This window comes from Nycticebus coucang, chromosome X, assembly GCF_027406575.1.
Source record: "Nycticebus coucang isolate mNycCou1 chromosome X, mNycCou1.pri, whole genome shotgun sequence".
In the NCBI taxonomy this organism is placed as follows: Eukaryota; Metazoa; Chordata; class Mammalia; order Primates; family Lorisidae; genus Nycticebus; species Nycticebus coucang.
Window position 1 is genome coordinate 158,207,248 of NC_069804.1, and position 15,809 is coordinate 158,223,056.

Sequence of the window (15,809 nt, forward strand, 5' to 3'; positions counted from 1 at the left end):
CCTGAGCCCTAGGATTATAAGTGTGGGTCACTCCACCAGGTCTAGAGCTTTCTAATCCAAAACATTCTTACTGAGATCATCCAAAAATCTCACCTTCTAGAAAGAGCCTGCGTACCTTTTGGGGTATCAGGAATGGCCCCTTTACCACCACAACTGCAATCCTAGCCTTTCAACTGCTTAGGTAAATAGTCAAGAGCTTGAAAAGGTATGGCAGCCCTAGCACCAGAACTTACTTTCCTCTGGCAGAAAAGGTATGGCAGCCCTAGCACCAGAACTTACTTTCCTCTGGCAGAAAGTCACGCACAGGCACAAGTGGGATACAACTTTCTAGGGACCTCATCAGTGCAACCCTCTACCACAAACTTACTTGCAGCATGGCTGGCCACTAAGAAAGGTATCAGCTCAATTTCAAGTTTGGCAAAGGAGGCTTGCCTGAGACTTTAAAAACCACACTGGTAAGAAAGGAACAAAGGCTGTATCTCAGAATCAGGCTGTTCTGCCTTTGGGCATTGCAACTGAACTCCTCCACAAATTTAAGCTTGAAATTCATATTCCCCAAGTTCCTCAGAAGGGCCATTCAAAATAAAGGGAAAAGGACAGGGAAGATGATTTTTTGTTAGCTTCTTTCCCACAGTAAAAAAATGAGGATCTTATCAAGATCATGACTGACAGGGTGTCCCAGAAGGCAATGAGGTGGGAGGCAGCAGTTTCAACCCAGATTAACCAGAATGGAAACAAAAGCATCAGAGCATCCTGATGAAAACAAACACATACCAAAAACCATTGCAATGTTTCCATTATCCTGATTTAAAGCTCCAGAACGTAAGCACTAATGGTTCCCTAAACCACCCGAGCTCCTCAGCAGCCGTCACCAAGCCTGACTGATCTTTTCAAATGAATTCCCGTCATTTGGCACCTTGGATTCTGAGTATTTTTGTCAAAAACAAAAATCCCACTGGAAGATTTCAAAGAACCGAGAACTTGAACAAAACTGTGAACCTAAATGGGGAGAAACAACGCTAATTTGCTAAATTCCAAACAAAATACAAAGGTTAGCAGTTTGAAAGCAATAAAACCTAGTGAATTTATTTGAACCAGAACAAAGATTCATGTTTTCTGAATCAATCAAGCTTGCACCAAACCCTAAGAGTCCAATCAGTTCAAGCTCCTGCAAAGAGCACACATCAAGGCTTGGTTTTACCTTCCTGAGGGAACACAAAGGAAACACAGAACGAACACTGAATAAGGAGTCAGGAGAATTGATTTCTACTTATTTTTTTCCATCTTTTGACCTTAGTCGAGTCACTTCTATTCTCTTAGCCTCAGCTTGCTTGCCTTGAAATGGTCGAGCTGGGATTGCCAATATCCCAGGTCTAATAGTTTATGCCAATTGCGATATATAGTATAGGGACAAAATAGACAAAGTCACAATTTGGCCCAGATCTCCAGGAAGCAGATAGATGGACCACCCTACCATGAACACCTAAGTGTTCCTGTTTCTTCCTTATTTTGAAATATGCTTCACATAAGAGTTGGTAATTGTTCTTGTTCAGTTAACTTAAAATGCTTTATCAAAATTTCTCTCAACAAATAAAAAAGTTTTAGGACAGTGTATTTTCCTAAAGTAAGGGCTACTGGTAAGTGGCCTGGTCCAATAAAAGGAAGAAGGACGAAATGACAGTAATATAGAATATACTGAGCACCTGCTGCGTGCCAAATGTGGTGTGATACTTCACATAATTTTCTTAATCTGTCCTCACAATACTGCTATATCATAGGCATTTTTATCCTCACTTTAAAGGCAAGGAAACTGAGGCTTACTAATGTTAAGTGATGTTAAGTCATGGAACTGGAATTTGAACTTAAGCAATTTGAATCCACTACTGCACCAACATTTTAATGATTACAGCCATACTCCTTGATCCAATGATTCAGTTGTACTTGCTTAGTGAATAAATCAAATGATGAGTCAACACAATGAAAGTAAACTTCCTTGCATTTATACTGGATTGACTTTTTGAAAAAAACTACATCTGACCGTGTAGTATAATGGTTAGGACCACTGGGTTCTGGACTCAGACTGACCTGAATTTCCTAAATTCTGACTTATGGACAGGTTGTGTCTCAAATTTTCCTGTGTGGCGAATGGGAAAAGAAATAGTACCTACTTTATGAGGTTGTCGGAAAGTGTCAGTGATAGTATCTAGCACAGTACTTGGCATAAAATGACTACCCAATAAATACAGATTAGAAATATTCCTGTATTCATAAGCAATACAAAAAGGGAAAGGTTATGAAGAAAAAGGAAGCTGGGATTCACTGAACTCAAGGGCTCTTTGGCTGTAGCATAGAGTTTGAAAGAGGTTTTCAGTGGCCTACCTACATTCTTCAAAACTAACCTGCATTTTATGGCATATTAACATATTATTGAATAAACATGAATATATTAATTGATGTTTCCTAAGTAGTAGCAAAGAAACTTGTCTTGTGCTTTGCTGAATAGGAATTGTCCAGAGTTTCCTGGAATCTGTCCTTAAGAGGGCTAGGAAGTTGCAGCTGGAAGTACCAGGTAGGCTAAAGCTTCGTTCTTCCCCCAATTTTTCAAGCCCTGACATCTGTCTCTTTCTCATTCACCTGTGGCTCTCTACTCATATATTACTTTCTTCACTTCTCTCCCAGTTTATTCTAGCTTTATTGTGTTTCTTTCCTGCTCTAGCTGTCTCTGCTCATCAGCATCAAGTGTTATCTGTGGAATGTGTGCCTGGCACTGCATTCAGGTGAAATAGAGGAACATCCAAAAGTTAATCAAAGAGACATGTGTCCCACGGCCATATAGTTCTAAGACACACGGGTAGACAAGAGCTTGGGCAACACAGCAAATTCAGATGTAACTGAATGATTTCAGAGCACAGAATAATTTTTTTATCTAGTTAATATGTATACTGAAAAATTCAGAAAAATATTTCTGATGTTTACAATTTAATCTAAAATGTATAAAAGGATGAATAGATGGACAAGTGACAAAGCAAATACAAAAGAATGTCTGTTACAGACTCCAATGGTGGGTATCTGGATATTTATTCATTGTACAATTCTTTCAACTTTTATGTATATTTGAATACTTTCATAATAAAAGTTTGAGAGAAGTACAGAGGGTAAAGGGTACAGCTTATTCAACAAATGTTTCAGAACAAAACAACCATATTTATATAGAGAAGCATAAAACAAACAGGGCAAAATGCTAAACACTAAATGAATGATATAAAAGAGTTCTTGCATGGTTCTTGAATTTTTTTTCTTATGAAATATTTCAAACTAAAAATTTAAGAGACAGTTTGTTGAACAATGACCTCTTTTACCTAGTGTTTCAGTTGCCATTTTTAGTAGAGAGGGTATTAGGTCACTGGTAGAAGAGATATTAGAAAGAATGGCAGAAGGGTGGGTCAATAGTCAACCCACAGATACACCTTGGGTGCCTAACATACGCAAGACACTATGCTAGGCACTGTAGGGGATTTGAAGAGGTAAAAACATAGTCTCCACCCTTAGAGGAATGCCAGAGCAGCGTTTGAAAGGGTAAGTGGCTGGACCAGAGTTCTGTAAGACAAAACTATGAGGATTGAAAAAGTAGGTTGTAGCCAGATTGCAGAGTATTGACACCAGGCTGAAGAGTTTGGACTTCACCCTATGGATAATGGGAAGCCATTTACAGTATCTGAGTCAGGGAAAGAACATGATCTAAAACTGACTAGCTAGACAATACAATGGGGGGAGGGGACACAAGTGCCTTCAATATGCATTTGTTTTACATTCATAACTTCTGGCCCTATATTTGCTGCCCATATCTGGACATGGCCCTTAGTGATTTCTAGCTTTCTGGATGCTGCCCATTTTTCTAACAGCCACTCACTGACATCTCTTCAGCCTCTATCCTTTTCCCTCCCCCAGCCCCCAAGTGGAGCTGGCCAGCAGTTGCCTCAGCCCTGCTGATTCAGCAAGCAATAAATAAGCCTCATGTAATGTTTTTGAAATGAAGCTGCTGCACTTCAAAACTCTGATTTCCCTCATGATAATCAGACCTCAGTTACTGCTGGGATCACTGATTTGAGTTGGAAAGAATGAATATTCAGCTAAGTAACATGTGAAGAAGTATAGGAAGGTATGTTCTGTGTGTAGATGGAAACAATTATTCAAAGTGAACGCTATACCAAAAGAAAACCTAACAAAGATGGCACAGCTGAATAGTGGCAAGTGATGAGGGCGAAAGCTCTCAAAGACTGCCAAAGTAGAAATTAGACTTTCTCTGTTTTCAGTCCCACAACCCTCCCATAAAGCCCATGCTCCAATCCAATCATGTTACTTCCCCACTTAAAACATTGTGCCATTCATCCCTGCACATAGAACAATGGCCATGCTTTTTAGCAAGCAGATTTCCTTCACCAACTGGCCACAGTATGCCTTTCCGGACTCTTACACTGTCCCTCTTTCCCACACACCAGTAGTTCACACATAGTATCTTGACTTTTTCCCAGCTATCTAGTTTTACACACGTGACTGCCTGGTATGTGTTGGTGATCCCTCTGCCTGGAATCCTCGCCCACCATCCCTTTGTCCACGAAATTCTAGGCAATGCCTGCTCACTTTATGATTCAGCACAGTCAGATTATGTTCTATTCTTTAAGTTGCCCATACTCAGAAGTAATATAATTCCTTCTACCGTGTTCCCCGGACACCTGTACTTACCTCTGTCTTTGAGCATCTTTTCCACATTGGAATATGATCATTGGTTTGAGTGTCTATTTCCCCCACTAGACAGACTGTAAGCTCTTCGAGGGCAGGCAGGGATTACATCTAATTCATTACTAAATTCCCAACTCTTAACATAGGGTCTGGTCCTGTATATGTGCTCAAATGTCTATTGAATAAATTCGTTTGAGCATTTAGGGCTCCTTGAATTCAAACTCAGCATCTTTTGAAAGGTGAAAATTAGAATGTACGTGACCAAAGTAATCCTACTGAAGTGTGTTTGAGGACTTAACTGAAGAAGAAAGGATAGAAGGACACCCTCTGGGGCTTATTGTGAAACAGTTTATATCCCAGGAAACTCTCGCTGTTAGTTGCTGGCTAAAAAAGAAGAGCAGCTGGAGCAGCTAAGAAGGGCCCTTATTGAGGATTTCCCCATCCTTATCTTTCACAGCTCACCACTGAAGAAATATTGTTTTGTAACAGTCTCCATACAATTTGTGCTCTGCCTACAGATGGATTTGGACCAGTCTTATTAATGAGTGGTCACTAAAAGTTCTCAAATTCCTCTGACCTATCATTATTATGCCATATTTCAGGGGGTAAGAGACTACCAAAAAACAGATCACCAAAAAGGGAAGCAAAGAAGAGCTAATAAATATTTTTATTTCACCATGCCTCCCATTCTCCAATGTTTTATTCTTTGTATCAGTGATGATTAAAATAAAAGGAAAATTAAACACTTCAGCAAAACTTTACATTTTGGAGGCAAGAAACAAGAAAGCAACACTGATGACTGGAATTGACATCTTTAGACATATGATCAGTAGCCACTTCTGAAAAGTAAATATTGGGCTGTTTTAAACAAATAGTAAAAAGCAGTTAGCTCTTTCTTAGACTAAACTGAGGTACACAGTGATTTTCTTAAAAAGAAACTGAGTCTGTTTTGAACTTCAAAAATGTCAAATTGGGAAACACTTTAATTTTTTTGTACATATAAATCTAAGAGCCAAACCTAGCTTGAGGAAGATTTAAGAGACATAAAATTTGTGTAAGCTGTCTGCCAAATATCTGCAGCAGAGACAAAAACCCTGGGAAATGCTGACACAATCATAACTCTCCCAACATCACCAGCAGGCTCGTGCAGGGCTGTATGCACAGAAAGTCACTGTTCTTTCTCTCAAACTGTTTGTAAACAGAGAAGTAGATCATTTGCTTATTAGCTATCTGGTAACTCATTTTTGTTTAGATATTCCACAGAGGGAAAGAAAGAAAATTAGGATGGCACACATCCTAATTTTCAGCTGGATCAATTTTCATTTATATAATGGCCCTGCTTGTTAAAATCTTCTCTTTCTTTCATTTGCTACTGAATGTTCTCTCTCTTATATGTGTTCCCTCCCGTGCGTGTGTGTGCTCTCTCTCTCTCTCTGTATCTGGAAGGCATTAAAGGAGTATTTGTGAATATCTAGTAGAGGGTCTAATAGAGTACTTTCACATAGTAAGCCTACAGTAATTCATAGAATGAATGGAAACCCTATTTGTAATTTCTACGTCCAACTTATTTGATTAAGAAGTGGAAAAACTATAGATTCTTTCCCCTGGAGTATTTAAAAATGGCAATTCCTTATAAAGTAATGTCATTTTATTCAGACAACTCATGTTTAGGATTTCTGTTCTTTAAAGTTCATCCATTTTTGCACAATGGGTATTTTTTGTAAGGAAAATGAAAGGAAGACCACACTCAGGATCCTGAATAACAGTATGACTACTGATACATTATTGTACAGAAAATCAGATATCCCACATATACTTGAATGTACGTTGTTATGGTAATCCACTACGTATGTCTAAAATCACTTAACAATACAAGAATATAGTGCACACATGGGCTGCATTCTGTAAATAGGATTAACTGTTGAATTCAACCAAGGTCTTCCCTAGGGACAGATTGCTGGAAAATACATCTACATGACATTTAAAAAAATAAATTAACCAATGGCATTGGCTCCCATGAGACACATTGTTTCTTGTATATTCAATTCTGTCACAGTTTTCCTGTAGCTCTCTACTGACATTCCCATCCCAAAAGACAGAATTTCAAATAGAAAAACAGAGATTGAAACTATTCTGTCTCTACTACATGAAGTGTTATGTACACAAATGAAAGATTTCTGTACATTAGCACAGTGTGAACCATAACATGGCAATATCATGTCAGTCTGGGGTGTTCTTGTTAAGCTGTGGTCACATATAACTTGCCCAAGGAAATATAAAAATGTCCGCATTCTTACTGACAAAGACCAGCAGAGATTGCAGAAAAATAAAGAGAGTTGTGTTATGGTAGGGAGTATTAATTTTTTCTTTAAACACATGTTCTTTATTACAAAAACTTTTCTTCTCATTTTTATTTATTTAAATTAGCTTTCCTCATCTGTCAAATGGGAATAATTATTGTATGTATTTAATATTTTTGGTCTAAGGATTAAATAAAATACTAGTAACTTGCTTGGTACACAATAGTTAGCCCATACAATCCACATCAACATTTGGCTAACATTAACTAGACACCTATCATGTGCCTAGCACTGGCATAAGACCTCAAGAAAAAACAAATCGTAGGAGGAAAAACTGATGCTGGAAAGGAAAGCAGAGAGCTGATTTCCAAATATTTAATCAGCCAGTCTAAGAAATCTGGATATCGCTCTGAGGACAATAGACAGCCTTTGAACTATTTCACATAGAGACCTGATAGCTTCGGATTTGCAATTTATAAAAATCATTCTATCAGCATTGGTGAATAGTGGATTGGAAGGGAGGAAAGGCGAAGGCAACAGTAATCCAGGCTATAAGTAATGCAGTATGTTGAGGAGTGGGAATGTGCCCCAACTAAGGTATTGATAATGGGGTGGACATGGGGAAGATATTTTAAAATAGGTTTTTAAAAATTGACAGATGTGTCATTGTAGAAGATTAGAAAATAAAAATATGCAAAGGGCTAAAAATAGAAGTGTAATTTTACCATTTACAGTAAATCCCTATCAATATTTCTATGTTTAACATTATAAGATTATTCCTATAAATACCTGCACAGATGTGTATGTATTTGCACATATTTAAATTAGAATCTGCCACTCTGTAGTGTAAGAGAAAATTAAATACATTTTCTCTTAATGTCATAAATGATTTCCCACATCATAAAATATTCTTTGGTAACATCTACTTACATCTCTACTTAATAATCTATTTTATAGACATACCACAATTAATTTCATTCAAACCCCTTAGTACTGGACATTTAAGGTATTTTTTCTCCTTTTTTTGGTATCATTATAAACAACTCTGAGACAGACATCCCAGGAGTTAAATTTTTGGAAACATCATGATTGTTTATTCAGCATAGAGCTCTAGGACTTAAAGTAGTAAGTTGAAAGCTATGCTTACTTTTAAGATTTTGATACATATTGACAAATTGCTCTCCAGAAGGGTTATATCAAATTACAGTCCTTTGTGAAGTATCTCTGAGCAGGAGGAAATGCATTTGAGAGTGATGTCAAGGTTGGTGTCAACTAGATTTGGTAGGTAGAGAGAAAGGTTGTTGCCTGGCAAAGTATCAAGGCAGGAACAATATAAACTTTGCCAAGAGGAGTAAAGCAGTGGACAGGCCTAAACAAGTGTCTGGGTAAATGATGAGAAAGGATAAGGTAAAATAACCAGAGGAGAGTAGGAAAAATGGAAAAATAATCTCTGGTGAAATTAGGGGCACTTTAATTTACTGCTTCATTCAGTAAAAGTAGCAAATGTAGAAAACAGCTAATCTTTTCATAGCATTTGGCACTCCGTGCTACCAGGGTCCAGAGTGACATTTATGCAAATCTGTCAACCCATTCTGTTCATCCAATCACCAGTTATTGGGTATCTACTAGGTGCCAAGTGTTCTAGATGCTGAGTATAGAGATGAATGAAATCTGGTCCCTGTCCACAAGGAGCTCACAGTCTAGCTGGAGAGACAGAAACATCCATAGACCAACATACTACAGTGTGCTACAGGCTAGGAGAGAGGTAAGTCCAGGCTTCTATGGAAACCAGAGACCTAACATTGCTTTGTGCATTTATGTATGTGAGTGTGGGGTTGGGAGAGAATTGTTGAAAGGCTTCACAGTGCTATTGATATTTGAGCTGAGTCTTGAAGACCAAGGAGTTCCTCAAATGTCTAAGGGTCAAAGATCATGCTCACATTCCTTACTAACACCTTGAATATTTGTGCCACTGCTATTAAGGACACTCGGTAAGGCAGGAAGGAGGCTTTTGTGTAATACAAACCTGCTCTTAAACAATAACAACAGCCTCCATTGTTACCTTAATGTACATATAAACATAGCATGTTTTACCAATATTATGCACATGATAGAATATAAATAATAATAGGTAAGTAGTGTATAGACTTTCAAAACAATTCTGGTGACACTGATATAGTAATATTCACAACAACCAAGTCCTGCTATTTCTGCCTCCTAAATGTGTGTCAAATTTGTTTCCTCCTCTCATGTCACCACTCTCAGGTCTTTATCATCTCCCTGAAGAACAGAGAACTAGCCTCCTAACTGGTTATATCTACTTCTGCTCCATCTTTCCCACTGTCATTGTCCAAAAACAAAAATCTGATGATACTACTCTTCTAAAACATGTTTTGGGTTTTTCATTGCCTACAAGCAGTATTTCTCAAATTTCAGTCATTTAAGTATTACTTAGTGGTTTTTACCACATTCACTATTTTTTTTTTTTTGAGACAGAGTCTCAAGCTGTTCTCCTGGGTAGAGTGCTGTAGTGTCATAGCTCACAGCAACCTCTAATTCTTGGGCTCAAGCGATCCTCTTGCCTCAGTTTTTCTATTTTTAGTGAGATGGGTTATCACTTTTTTGCTCAGGCTTGTCTCGAACTCATGAACTCAAGCAATCCAACCGCCTTGGCCTCTCAGAGTGCTAGGATTACAGGCATGAGTTACCACACCTGACCGTGTATACTATTACTTACTTAACAATCATCTTTAAATCTACTTAAAACCTGTTTGTTTTCTATGTCTACTAAGTAAAATCCTAAGTAACTTTAGATTTGATAACCTAATTCAGTTTTATCTTTTATAAGACACATATGAATAACTAGTGAAACTATCTGTGGGAACACAAATAACCACCAATGGCAGATGCCCTACATTTTGAGAACCACTGGCTTATAGAAACACATCTCAACTTCTAAGAATTGTAGTCAAGGTTCTTCACAGATCAGCCTCAACCTGTCTTTCCAGATTCTTCTCCTACCATTATACCTTCCTTTTCCCAAATAATGTGCACCCCAGCCATGCTGAATTCCTCCACATTGAATAAACATCCCCTGTTCTTGTACAGCTGCATGTCTTTAAGAGACTGACCCCTCCGTCTGGAATGCCTTCCCTTGACTATTCCTACCTGGAAAAGTCATTATCCTTCAAGTTCTATCTGTCATGTAACTTCCTCATTGAAGTGTCTCCTTAACTCTCCCTTACAGGTAGTCACTCTCTCCTCTATCCGTCCATAGAACTTTGTACCTGTCTCTGTTATACTACACACTCAAGTATCTCAGAATTGCCAGCATCTAGCTCCCCAGCTAGACCCAGGGAGAGCTTCATACTTCATTCCCTCTCCAAAATTTCATGTGGGTTTAGGTCATAAAAGAGATCTATTGTCTCAAGTGACTTAAAATAAAGCTAAAATAAAATAAAATCCAAAGTATTGTCCAGGTCTAAACAGCTTACAGGTATGACATGTTTTATAGAGAATCATCTGTTTCAGAAATATCCATACTGATGATAGTTTTGGCAGATACAATGAGCGATGGTTGCAATGACAGGTAAGCTAATTTGAGTTTGGCAGCTACTTTACAGAAGACACATTTGGACATAGAAATTCGAAGTGAATCATTTGGAGTTTTGCCAGGATGATCAACTATACCTCATAATAATCTCTCCTTACCACAAATGGAAAGTCAAAGAACAAAAAATAGACATTGAGACCAGCAAACTATGGTGGACAGACTTGTGAGCTTTGAAGTCAGCAATCTGTGTCCATGAACACCAACTCAGCTCCTTACAATCAATATGAATTTAGGTAGGTTGTTTAATTTCTCTGTTTTTTAGTTTTTATTCTTCCAGAAATAAAATGGAGATAACAGTACCCACTTCATAATACTCTTACAGTAATACAACAAAGTATTCATGATGATGACTGGGACATTTCTGGGGCTGATAAATAGCAGTCATTATTGTCACTCCATGAGATGACTATAATTCAGATAATATGATGCAGAAGGACAGTAAATGCATTTCTTAAGGAAATTAATTTATGTTACTAGGCTTTAAAATTGACAGCTACACATTGTAGCTAAGAATAGCCAGAAACAAACCGACTGTAAGACAGGCTTCTTCTTAGACTTAAATTAAACTCACACCTGGAACATACCACCATACTTCCTTGTGTTCTCCAAGAATTGATCTCAAATCAGGTTCCCCTAGAGGATGAAAAGAAAAATCATCCGATCTTAATTTTTTGCCATTGTTTTTATTTGATACAGAATAATATACAAACTATGTGGATGCTTCAAAGTGTCATGTTATTATGACCCCAAGCTTTTCAATTGTTATTTCCCAAGTTGTTATATCTCTGACAACTTTTACTCCAATCAGGCAAGCTCCCCTTACACAGTACTCCATCCTCTTTCTACCTTTCTCAAACCCCACCATCAGTACCAGGATGCATTTTCTCTCTTTACTCTGTTAGAGTTAAAATTCACCTCCTTCACAAAGCCCACTAGAATTGGCCTGAAGGACAGATGAGGGGTTCAAGACTTCTCACACTTAACCTTCCACAGATCCATCTCCAACCCTGTAAGTATGCCACTAACCCCCTCAGCACTTTTTTCATGCGTTTGTAAAAATACAATAATACAGTCTGTTTCACACGGTCTATTTTATTCTGTAGTTGGTGTGCACTCTAAATGTTTGTCAACATTAGTGCTATCAGTCTTTGCTGGAAAACCCTAGCGTGCTCATGTTTTATAATAGGTGTAACTTGCCTTTTACTCTTGCCAGAATCCTGCACTGAGCCGTAAACACACATTCACAAAAGCAAGATTCCTTCCCTCTTCTTCCCACCCCATCTAGAAATTGAGGGGGAACCCTTTCCAAGCAACCTGGTTGTAGAAAGGGCGGGAGCTGAGGGGCCAGTAAAGAGATGGCGATCTGTATTCCACCATCAAGGAGGCAGAAAGAGAAAATTCTGACAGTTATTCCCCGGGCACAGCATATGCCCATGACCCGAAAGGACATGAGATGTGTGTGCATAGGAAGGGGTGTGTGCCAAAATCTGAAATGCAAGTTGAGAGGGAAAAAGGAAAGAGATCACCCAACTCCCGCAAGCAGTAAGAAGAGTCCAGACACCACCTAGGCAAAACCTTGGACCTGAACCCTAACTTCAGAATTCTGAATAGGCTCAAAGAGGGGGGTGGGAGGGAGAGGTGGGAGGCAGCATTGTGGAGAAAAAAAAAAAAAAAAAAAACAGAGAAAGCGGACTGAAGAGAAAAAGTGTAAGGAGAGAGCGCTCCCAAGGGTCCGGGAAACTGGTGCCAGGAGCTCAGAAGCCCACCCCTGACTCCCAGTCCCGATACCCCATCCCTGGCAGAGGCGGAGCTGGGCGGAGTTAGGCGCTGAGGACAGCAACCCCGGAAGCACCCTCCTCCCTAGGCCCTCAGTCCCACAGACCCCAGCCATGGCCACTCGGGCTTTCTGCCTCTCTGACCTCCAGCTCCCTGGCTACCGCAGCACTACTCCTTATACAGCTGCGGAAAATCGGGCGACGCGGCAGGTTCTGGGCGTATAGTGCCTTCGCAGGGCCCCACAACACAGTGCAACTGTCTTCTGAACTCCCCGCCTCTCGCGGGGCCTAGACCGGACACTCTGGCTCGCAGCAGGACTCTCGCTCACGCGGTGGCCGCGGCAGCCTCTCTTATTGGTTACTGGTCACTAGGGCTGCTGGAGGCCCAAGCCTTTGCTTTCACGGGAAATGTAGTTTGAGATCGCTGGAGGTTGTTCTTCCTGGGGGGAGCCAATATCAGCATTGGCAGAGCGACTTCATCGAAAACAGAGGATTGTGGGAGATGGAGTCGAAACGCTTTCTATACATACGCTCATAATTCTTCCTCCCCTTCTGATTGTCCCTAGAGTTCAGATGGAGGAGGGAATTTTGGATGTTGTAGTTCTGGTATGCACAGTCTTATACTCAGTCATCAGCCGCTTGAGAGTATCAGATTTATTTTTAGGTTGAAAGCTCAGGTTGGTGGTTAGCATTATAAATTCATTTTGTGATGAAAGTTACGAATTCAACCTGTGGCTAGAGCTCAGAAATGCGGTCTGTAACCAGTTAGAGGCTGTGCAGGGGTCCTCAAACGTTTTAAACAGGGGGCCAATTCACTGTCCCTCAGACAGTTGGAGGGCCAGACTATAGTTAAAAAAAAAAAAAAAGCAAACCATGAACAAATTCCTATGCACACTGCACATATCTTATTTTGAAGTAAAAAAACAAAACGGAAACAAATACAATCACACCTCCTCATGTGGCCCGCCAGCCATAGTTTGAGGACCCCTTCTGTAGGGTTTAAGGGTTAAATCAGTGGCCATTGATGGGGCTTTGTCTATCCTAGGTTCTGTGAATCGTTTCATGCTCAGGGGTGATTTTCATTTTGAAAATTTGAAAATAAAATTATTGTGGGTACATAGTAGTTGTATATATTTTGTAGGGTATATATGATTTTTTATTTTATTGCTTATTTTTTATTTTTATTTCTTTGCTTTTTGTTGTTGTTGAGACAGAGTCCCACCTTATGCCCTGAGCAGAGTTCAATGAAATCATAACTCACTGCAACCTCAGGCTCCGGCAGCTAGGATTGCAGGCGCTTGCCCCGGCACCCGGCTAGGTTTTTCATTTTTTTATGAGTCAGGGTCTCACTCTTGCTCAGACAAGTCTTGAACTCCTGAGCTCAAGCAATTTTACCTCCTCAGCCTCCCACAGTGCTGGGATTACAAGCGTGAGCCACCACACCCGACATATGATGTTTTGATACAGGCATACAATGTGGATTAATCAAATGAGGGCAATTGGTGCGTCCATCAACTCAGGCACTTATCATTTCTTGTGTTAGGAAAACTCCAGTTCTAGTTTTTTAATTATTTTAAAGTATACCTTTATTATTCATTACAGTCACATTGTCGTGCTAGAAAATATTGTTCATTCTATCTATCTATCTATCCACATATATATATTTGTTGCTGTTATTGTTTGTTTGTTTGTTTGTTTTTGAGATAGAATCTCATTATGTCACCCTGGGTAGAGTGCAGTGGCGTCACAGCACATAGCAACCTCAAATTCTGGGGCTTAAGAGATTCTCTTTCCTCAGCCTCCCAAGTAGCTGGGACTACAAGCGCCTGCCACAATGCCCAGCTATTTTTTGTTGCAGTTGTCATTGTTGTTTAGCTGGCCTGGGCTGGGTTCGAACCTGTCAGCCTAGGTGTATGTTGCTGACCCGTAACCATTATTCTAGGGCACCAAGCCCTAGCTATATTTTTGTACCAATTAACCATCCCAACTTTATACTTCCTCCCCTCTCACTACACTTTCTAGCATCTGCTAACCAGTATTCTATGCTCTGTCTCTGGGAGATCATTGCTTTTAATATTTATCTCCCACATATGAGTGAGAAGATGGGAGATTTGTCTTTCTGTGTTTGCTTGGTCTCACTTTCTCCAGTTCCATCCACATTGTTGCAAATGGCAGTACTCATTCTTTTGTGGCTATATAATATTCCATTGTGTATATTTACTACAATTTCTTTATCCACTTACCCATTGATGGACACATAGGTTAATTCCAAATTTTGGCCATTAGGAATAGTAATGCAACAAGATACTGATTTCTCTTCCTTTGGATATATCCAGGAGAGGGATTGCTGGATCATATGGTACTTTTATTTTCAGTTTTTTTTGACAAACCTCTACACCGTTTTCCACAGTTCCACTAACAATGTATGAGGGTTCCCCTTTCTCCATATGCTCTCCAAAATTTTTTTATTGCTTGTCTTTTTGATAACAGCCATTTTAACTGAAGTAAGATATATTCTTGTAGTTTTGATTTGCATTTTTTCATATACCCATTGGCCATTTGTATATCATCTTTTGAGAAATGTCCATTTAGATACTTTTTCTATTGTTTAATCAGATAATTTGATTTTTTTTTCCTATTAAGTTGTTGGAACTCCTTTAGTTTCTTGTCAGATGAGTAGTTCAAAAATATTTTCTCCCACTCTGTGTCTGTTCCTTTTGTTGATTGTTTCCTTTACTGTATTTTAGTTTGCTTTTCCTTTGCTTTTTAGTTTGGTGTGATCCCATTTGTCCAATTATGCTTTGGTTGTCTGTGTTTTGGGGATTTTACTCAAGAAATTATTGCCCAGATCAATGTCCTGAAGCGTTGTTCCAAAGTTATCTCTTAGTAATTCAGAGTTAGATTTAAGTCTTTAATCTATTTCAATTTGTTTTTTGTATATGGTGAGAGATAAGGGTATAGTTTCATTCTTCTGTACATGGATATCCACTTGGCCCAGCACCATTTATTGAAGATACTCTTGTCTCTTTTTTTCTTGATGTGTTCTTGGCATCTTTGTTGAAGATAATTTTACTATAGATGTGTGGATTTACTTTCTGGGCTCTCCATTCTGTTCCATTTGTTGACGTGTCTGTTTAGCTAATACCGTGCTGTTTGGGTTACTATAGCTTTGAAGTATAATTTGAAGTCAAGTAATGTGATTCTTCCAGTTTTGTTCTTTTTGCTTGGGATGGATTTGGCTATTCTGGGCCTTTTGTGGTTCCATAAAAATGTTATCATTATTTTCACTATTTCTGTGAAGACTGTCATTAGTATTTTGATAGATATTGCTTTGAATCTATATATTACTTTGGGTAGTATGGTCATTTTAATAATATTGAT

At 39.0% G+C, this 15,809-nt stretch overlaps 1 protein-coding gene across 4 annotated transcripts in view; it reads right to left on the reverse strand.

Moving 5' to 3' along the window:
- ENOX2 (ecto-NOX disulfide-thiol exchanger 2) overlaps positions 1–12,735 on the reverse strand; it is a 333,450-nt gene extending 320,715 nt beyond the window's left edge. For 2 of the 4 annotated variants that reach the window (XM_053580567.1, XM_053580565.1), the window contains exons 1-2: positions 12,573–12,735; positions 11,238–11,286 (exon numbers count right to left, since the gene is read on the reverse strand). The gene's annotated coding sequence lies outside the window, so the exon portion shown is untranslated. Of the gene's footprint in view, positions 1–11,226; positions 11,287–12,572 lie in introns of all 4 variants that reach the window. The other 2 variants (XM_053580566.1, XM_053580564.1) reach the window with 1 other exon arrangement.
- Between the last annotated feature and the right edge of the window lie 3,074 nt (positions 12,736–15,809).